This window comes from Macaca mulatta, chromosome 1 (genome assembly GCF_049350105.2).
Source record: "Macaca mulatta isolate MMU2019108-1 chromosome 1, T2T-MMU8v2.0, whole genome shotgun sequence".
Lineage (NCBI taxonomy): Eukaryota > Metazoa > Chordata > Mammalia > Primates > Cercopithecidae > Macaca > Macaca mulatta.
The window spans coordinates 132,146,339-132,154,095 of record NC_133406.1 but is presented as its reverse complement, the minus strand read 5'-3'; positions in this window follow the sequence as shown (position 1 = coordinate 132,154,095).

Genomic DNA, 7,757 nt, shown 5'->3' with positions numbered 1-7,757 from the left:
TTAAGGTAATGTTATTATCTATAAGAAACAGGTATGAAACCTGAAGAAGAGGATAGCAAATCATGTATTTGGTCATATTTCCATTTTTTTGTTTCTGTGATTCTGGCAGAATGACCATATTGAGTCAAGGGAATAGTATTCACTACTGTATCATTTTCCAGAACAGAGATGTGCCTTACTAGAGTATTTGGGGTCAAAGTTTAGAAGTGTCTGCAACCTTGCTTTAACAGTATGGGAAATAACCTCTATTACCTGGAATTTCAATGGAACTTCCTAATATACAAGAGAAGTATGACACTTGGCTCTTCCGTTGGCTGTATTTAATTCACTCTTCTATAGAATACCAATTATTCTCATTAAGATTTTTGCCTTTTTGTAACCATGATATATATTTTTTATGGAGAAGATTTTATACTCTTAACTCTATTTAGAAAGAATAAATATAAGCTATGGCTTAGGTTTTATGCCCTGGACTTAATAGTTTTCTGATTTCTATTTTGAGGTTAAATTCTCATGTAAATAGAAAAATACTCGTTATTACTTATAAGAGCAAATTAGTTATTGGTTTGAGTTTCTGAAATTGAAGCACAAACTTTTGTTTTTAATCTTTGTCTGTCCCCATCAGCACCACTCATTGTCTTTCAGTATGACCTGGCCGTGTCCTGCACTTACCCTCATCCTGCTGAACCATTTACATGCACTGTCCAATTGCACCAGTGATTCAGGCTCTTCTCAAAGCTCTCTGAAATGGGTCCAGGTCTCAGGATGTCAGACACTCTCCAGACACAAAAGCAAACCATACTGTAGAGTGGGCAGCTGTGTTCCAACCTCCCTGAAGTTGGCAGGGATGTCCTAGAGCAGGAAGGAATGCTTTCCCTTTTTAGGGGGTCTTTTCTTCATGTCTCAGTGCTTCTGATCTAGTGAACACAATTGTCCTGAATGAAAAAGAACTTGCTAAATTTCTGGTTTCTTGTTAGGCGGCTAGAACAGATTTATAAGACTTACTTACCCAAGTCTGCTGAAGTTTGAAGTCTTACCAGTACGATTCCTTTTCTTGTAAGTTGAGCAGCTTGGAGAAAGTTGGCCCTGTTGCCATGCAAAAAGATGTAAACTTAACATCTACTCAAAGCAAGCTTGAATTTGAAACTAGGGCTTCCACTGTTCCAAGGTTGGACTGTCACTGCCTCAGGCATGTGTCCCGAAGGGCTCGTGTCTCTGCCATACTCAGGATAAAGTTAAGATGGAGCCCAGCAAGGCATGTCTCCTTCACTTCTAGGTTCCCCCAACAGTTTTCTCCTCTTTAGAGACTGCATTGAATACATTCTTGTTCTGCTTTTGTGTTTTGGCTTTGGAATGATGTGATGGAGCTCAATGATTCCTACCCGCAAGTTGACCAGAGTAAGAAACACCTGGAAGGTCAGTGCAAATAGAAGTCCAGTGTCCTCCTTGCAGGGATTCTGATTCAGTGCCCTCAGGTGGGGCCTGGAATGTGTTTGTTAACATGACTCAGATGTGCAGTCAGTTTGGGGACACTCTGATACCACGGACCTTACAGTTTATGGGATGATTCTGTTTTGCTGATGAAGAAACCAAGGCACAGAGAATCTGTAACTTGCCCAAGTTCCCTTTGCTGTAAGCACTGGAGCCCGATGTCAAGAAGAGTCCCCCTTCCCCAATCCCCTTTCCACATTTTCCAATTCAGTTGTGTAGGTGCTTTCCAAGTAGGTGTTTCTCTCCCCCGTACCTCATTTCTGCAAAACAAGCAAACACACATTAAAACAAACAAACAAAAAACAAAACAAAACAAAAAAATTCTTGAATTCAATTTGTTTCATTTAATATATTTCCTTACAACTTGCAGTCAGCATTATTTTCTGGCCACTTACTATTAATGTGAGATGCTTGTTTTTCTTTTTTTGTTTTTTTTGTTTTTTTTGTTTTTTTTGTTTTGAGACAGATTCTCATTCTGTCATCCAGGCTGGAGTGCAGTTGTTATTAGAGCTCACTGCAACCTCGAACTCCTGGGCACAAGCAATCCTCCTGCCTCAGCTTTCCAAGTAGCTGGAACTCTAGGCACGCATCACTATTTCTGGCTAATTTTTTGTTTTTAAATTTTTTGTAGAGACGAGGTCTTGCTATGTTGCTCAGGCTGGTCTTAAACTTCTTTCACTCAAGAACTTTTTATTGAAAAGTCTTTCATTTCCCCAATGAGAAGCACTGGTGTCTTTGTTTTTAAAAACTTTAAATAACTGTATATATGTGAGCATAATGTTTGAGTCTGTATTCTTTGTATGTTGATATACTTCTATATACTTACACTAGTACCATAGTTTTTAAATTATTGTAGCTCTAAAATGAGTTTTGAAATCCAGCAGAATAACTCCTACAACTTACTGCTTCTTCAAGACTGACTTGCCTGTTCTAGGTTCTTTGATTTTTCAAATACATCTTGAAATTAGGTTTTACATTTCTCTAAAAATTCCTACTAGAAACATTAATCAGAACTATGTTGATGTAATATCCTAACAAAATTGAATCTTCCAATCCATGAATGTAATATATTTCTCTATTTAGTCTTCTTTAATTTCTCTCACCAATAGTTTTCAGGGGCTTTGTACCTGCTTCATTATATGTATTCTTAAGCATGTAATGATTTTGGATATTAATCTCTATTATTTTTTATTGAATTTCATTTTCTAGCTGCTAATTGCTAGTATGGAGATATTAAGATGACTAAATCAACGTTATAAGGATATTTATTAGGTACAATAGACTGCACCACTTTAAAATGAATAATCCAATGCATGTTTACAAAGGTATACACTAATGGAACTACTGCTACAATCAAGATATAGGAATTTCCATAAGCCCAAAGTTTCTTGTAACCCTTTGCAGTTTATCAATCTTTCAACCCTCAGGTCTGAGGAGCCACTGTCACTTTCTGGCAGTGCATTTTAACCACTTTCTATAAATGAAATTATACCTGTGTTCTTTTGTGTCTGCCTTTTTTCATGTGTTATATTAATTTTAAAATCCATCCATGTGAGTATTTTCAGCAACAGTTAATGCCTTGTAATTGCTGAGTAGTATTCCTTTGCGTGGCTATACCATGTCTGTTTATACATTCACTTATTGCTGGACATTTGTATCATTCTAGGTTTGGGCTATTTTGAATAAAGCATCATGAGCATCCACATACAGATCATTGTGTGGATATAGTGTGTAAATTCCTAGGAGTGGAAGGACTGTCCATCTGATCTGTACACGTTTAGTCTTACAGGAAACTGTTAGCCAGATTTTCAAAGGAGTTGTACCATTTTTCATTCCCGCAAGTATAAAACTTCCAAGTGCTTTATATGTGGTATTTTCTGTCTTTTTAATTTCAGCCGTTCTCATGGATAAGTAATGGTATCTCATTGTTGTATTGATTGATCTCCCTGATGACTAAAGAGTTGAGCATCTTTTCATTTGCGAATTGACCATTTATGTATCTTATTTTCTGAAGTATCTATTCAAGTCTTTTGAGAAATTGTTTCATTGTGCTGTTTATCTTATCAGACTGCATTATATATACATACTATTAAAAAATCCTTTGTTGGAGATAAATATAATTTCTCCTCTATTGTGGCTTCTTTTTATGTTCTCTGAATGTTACCTGCTTTGAAGATAAAGATAGATAATCATCAAAAGGTGATTATGTATATATACATATAACTATGTTCATGTCTAAGAATCATTTATTAGACATATACATAAGGATCTATTTCTGAATTCTCTTTTGTCTTATATTGATATATGTTCTATTTTTCAACAATACACATTATCTTGATTTCCATAGCTGTATAGTAAATCTAGAAATAGGGAGTGAATACATTCACCATTGTTCTTTTATAATATTGCTCTCTTATTATTATTGATCCTTGACATTTTCATACAAATCAGCTTATAAATTTCTACCAAATTACCTGTTGGAATTTTTCTTAGAATTGCATTGCATCTGGAGATCAATTTGGGTAGAACTGACTTTTTAACTATAACAGCACTTCTGATTCATGACAAGGTTTATCTCCCCACTAATTTAGTTTTGTTTTTTTTGTTTTTTTTTTTTTAAATAATTTCTCAAAGCAGTGTTTTGTAGTTTTCAGTGTTCTGGCCTTACATAAATTTTGTTGATTGTTTCTAAGCACATCATGAATTCAGATGTTACTTTAAATGAAATTGTATTTTTATTTTATTTTCCAAACACTCATTGCTAATATACAGAAATACAACAGACTATTTATATTAAACTTACATTCTGCAACATTGCCAAATTCACTTAATAGTTTTGGTAAATTTCTGTATATTTCTGGAATTGTTTACATACATAATCATGATCTGTGAAGAAAGATAGCTTCAATTCTTTCTTTTCAATCTTTGCAATGTTTCTATTTATTTACTGTTCTTACTTTATTGCAATGGATAATATCTCTAGTATAATGCTGGATTGAAAGAGTAACAGCAGATATTCCACGTTTTTCTCTATTTAATAGAAAGCATTCAATCTTATTAATGTTACCTGTGGGTTTTTCAAATATGCCCTTAGTAGAGTTGGAAGTGTTGCCTTCTGTTCTTATCAAGCTGAGAGTTTGTTTTCTTTAATCATGAAAAAAGTTTTCAATTTGCCAAATGCTTTTTCTGTGTATGTCAAGGTAATCACATGGTTTTTCTCTTTTGTCCTGATAATATACAGAATTATATCAGTTTTTAAATATAAAAAGATTTATTAAATCAAGCTATGGCAGTTTTAAAATAATATTTTAAACTTTTAGCAATTATATTGAGATATAACTTACATGCAAAAAACTGCACATAATTAAAGTGTTTAATTTTAAAAGTTTGAGCATCGTATACATCTGCAATCAGGATAGTAAATATATACAGGCATGGTGGCTCATGTTTGTAATCCCAGCACCTTGGGAGGCCAAGGCAGGTGGATAGATTGAGCTCAGGATTTCAAGACCAGCATAGGAAACGTGGTGAAACCCGTCTCTAAAAAATATACAAAAATTGGCCAGGCATGGTGGCATGTGCTTGTAGTCCCAGCTACTTGGGAGGCTGAGTTTGGAGGATGACTTGAGCCCAGGAGACAGAGGTTGCAGTGAGCCAAGAATGTGCCACCACACTCCAGTCTGGGTGACAGAACCAGACACTGTCTCAAAAAAAAAAAAAAAAAAAAAGATAGTGGATATATATACCATTTCCAAAGTGTCCTTGCATCGCTAGTAATTCCTCCCTCACCTTTCTACCCCACCTCAGACAACTACTGGTTGGCTTTCTATCATAATAGATTAAGTTTTCTATAAATAGAATTATACACTATGTAAATTATTTTGGTTTGATTTTTTAATTCAGAATAATTATTTTGAGATGTAGCCATGTTGTCATGTGTATTAATAGATCACTGTGTTATACTGCTAATATTCCATGTGATGAATATATAACAATTTATTTTATTTATTCATCTGTTCATGGATTTGGATGGCTTCTGGTTATAAAACTAAAGCTTTTGTCAACGAATCTGTATGGACATATCCTTTCCTTTCATTTGGGTGAAATAGCAGTATCATATGGTAGGTACAGGTTTACTATTTTAAGAAGCTGCTAAACTGTTTATAAAGTGCTTGTAAAGTTTCACATTCCCATCAGCAGTGTATGAGAGTTTTTGTTTCCATACATCTTTGCCAATATGTGGAATGGTGATTCTTTTAACTTTAGTCATTTTACTTGGTATACAGTGGTTTAAATTTGCACTTGCCTAATGACTAATGATATCAAATACCTTGTCATATTGTTATGTGCCTTCCATATATCTTCTTTGCTGAATATCTCTACAAATCTTTTATTCACTTGAAAATTTGATTGTCTCTTTATTAATAAATTTTGAGAGTTCCCTTAGTGTTGTAGACAGAGGTCCTTTATCAGATCTATAATTTCCAAACATTTTCTCCTTAAATATGGCTTGTCTTTTCTTTCTCTTACCAATGTCTTTGAGGAGCAATTTTTTAAAAGTGTTATTGAAGTGTAATTTATTGTTTTGTTCTTTTACCAGTTTTTAGGGGGAATGCTTCCAGCTTTTGCCCATTCCATATGATGCTGGCTGTGGGTTTGTCATAGATAGCTCTTATTATTTTGAGGTATGTTCCTTTGGTGTGTAGTTTGCTGGGAGTTTTTTTAACATGAAGTGATGTTGAATTTTATCAAAAGCCTTTTCTGCATCTATTGAGATAATCATGTTTTCAGTTTTAGTTCAATTTATGTGATGAATCGTATAATGTATGTTGAACCAACCATGCATCCCAGGAATGAAGCCTGCTTGCTCATGGTGCATTGGCTTTTTGATGTGCTGCTGGGTTGGATTTCCTAGTTTATTGTTGAGGAGTTTTGTATCTATGTTCATCAGGCATATTGGCCTGAAGTTTTCTTTTTATGTTGTATGTCTCTGCCAGGTTTTGGTATCAGAATGATGCTGGCCTCTTAATATGAGTTAGGGTGGAGTCCTTCCTCCTCAAGTTTTTGGAATAATTTCAGTAGAATTATTAGCAGCTCTTCATTATAGAAGAATTTAGCAATGAATCCACCTGTTCCGGGCCTTTTTCTGGTTGGTTGGCTTTTTATTATCAATTCAATTTCAAAACTCTTTATGGTCTGTTCCAGGATTTCAGTTTTCTCCTAGTTCAATCTTGGGAGAATGTATGTTTCCAGGAATTTACTCATTTCTTCTAGTTTTGTTTTCTGGATTTGTTGAGCTTTTTTAATGTACTTTCACATCTCAATTTTATTCAGTTCAGCTCTGATTTGGTTTTCCTTTCTTGTGCTAGCTTTGGGGTTGGTTTGCTTTTCTTTTTCTAGTTCCCCTTGGTCTAATGTTAGGTTGTTAATTTTTTTTCTTTGATTTTCTTCAGCACAGAGTTGTTGATTCATAGATTTTTCATTTGAGCTGTTCCTAACGTCTACAAGAATGCCCACTTTTACCATTCTTATTCAACATGGTACTGGGAGTCCTAGCCAGAGCAATCAGGCAAATGAATGAAATAAAAGGCATTGAAATACAAACAGAGGAAGTCAAACTATCTCTCTTTGTTGATGATTTAATTCTATACCTAGAACACCCCATTTTTTTGCCCGACTATCCTTTCCGCATTGGGTGTTATTGGGGTCACGGTCAAATGTAGTTGACTGAATGTCTTTGCCCAAAGGCTCCTAGAAATGATAAGCAACTTCAGTAAAGTTTCAGGATATAAAATCAATGTACAAAAGTAGTAGCATTTCTATACACCAGTAACATCAAAGCTGGGAGCCAAATCAAGGATGCAATCCCATTCAAAATAGCCACAAAGAGAATAAAATGCCTAGGAATACAACTAACCAGGGAGGTGAAAAATCTCTACAACAAGAATTGTAAAACACTGTGGAAGGAAATCAGAGACAAGACAAACATTTAGAGAAACATACCATGCTCCTACGTGAATTAATGCAGAAACAGAAAACCAAATACAGCACGTTCTCATATATAAGTAAAAACATTATTTGTGATGGACATTTAAGTTGTTTCCATATCTCGGCTATTGTGAATAATGCTGCAATGGATATGGGAGCGCAGATATCTCTAGTAGGTGCTGATCTCATTTCTTTTGGATATATACTCAGAAGAGGGATTGCTGGGTCATATTTTTAAGTTTTTGAGAAAACTCCATGCTCTTCTCCATAAGGACTGT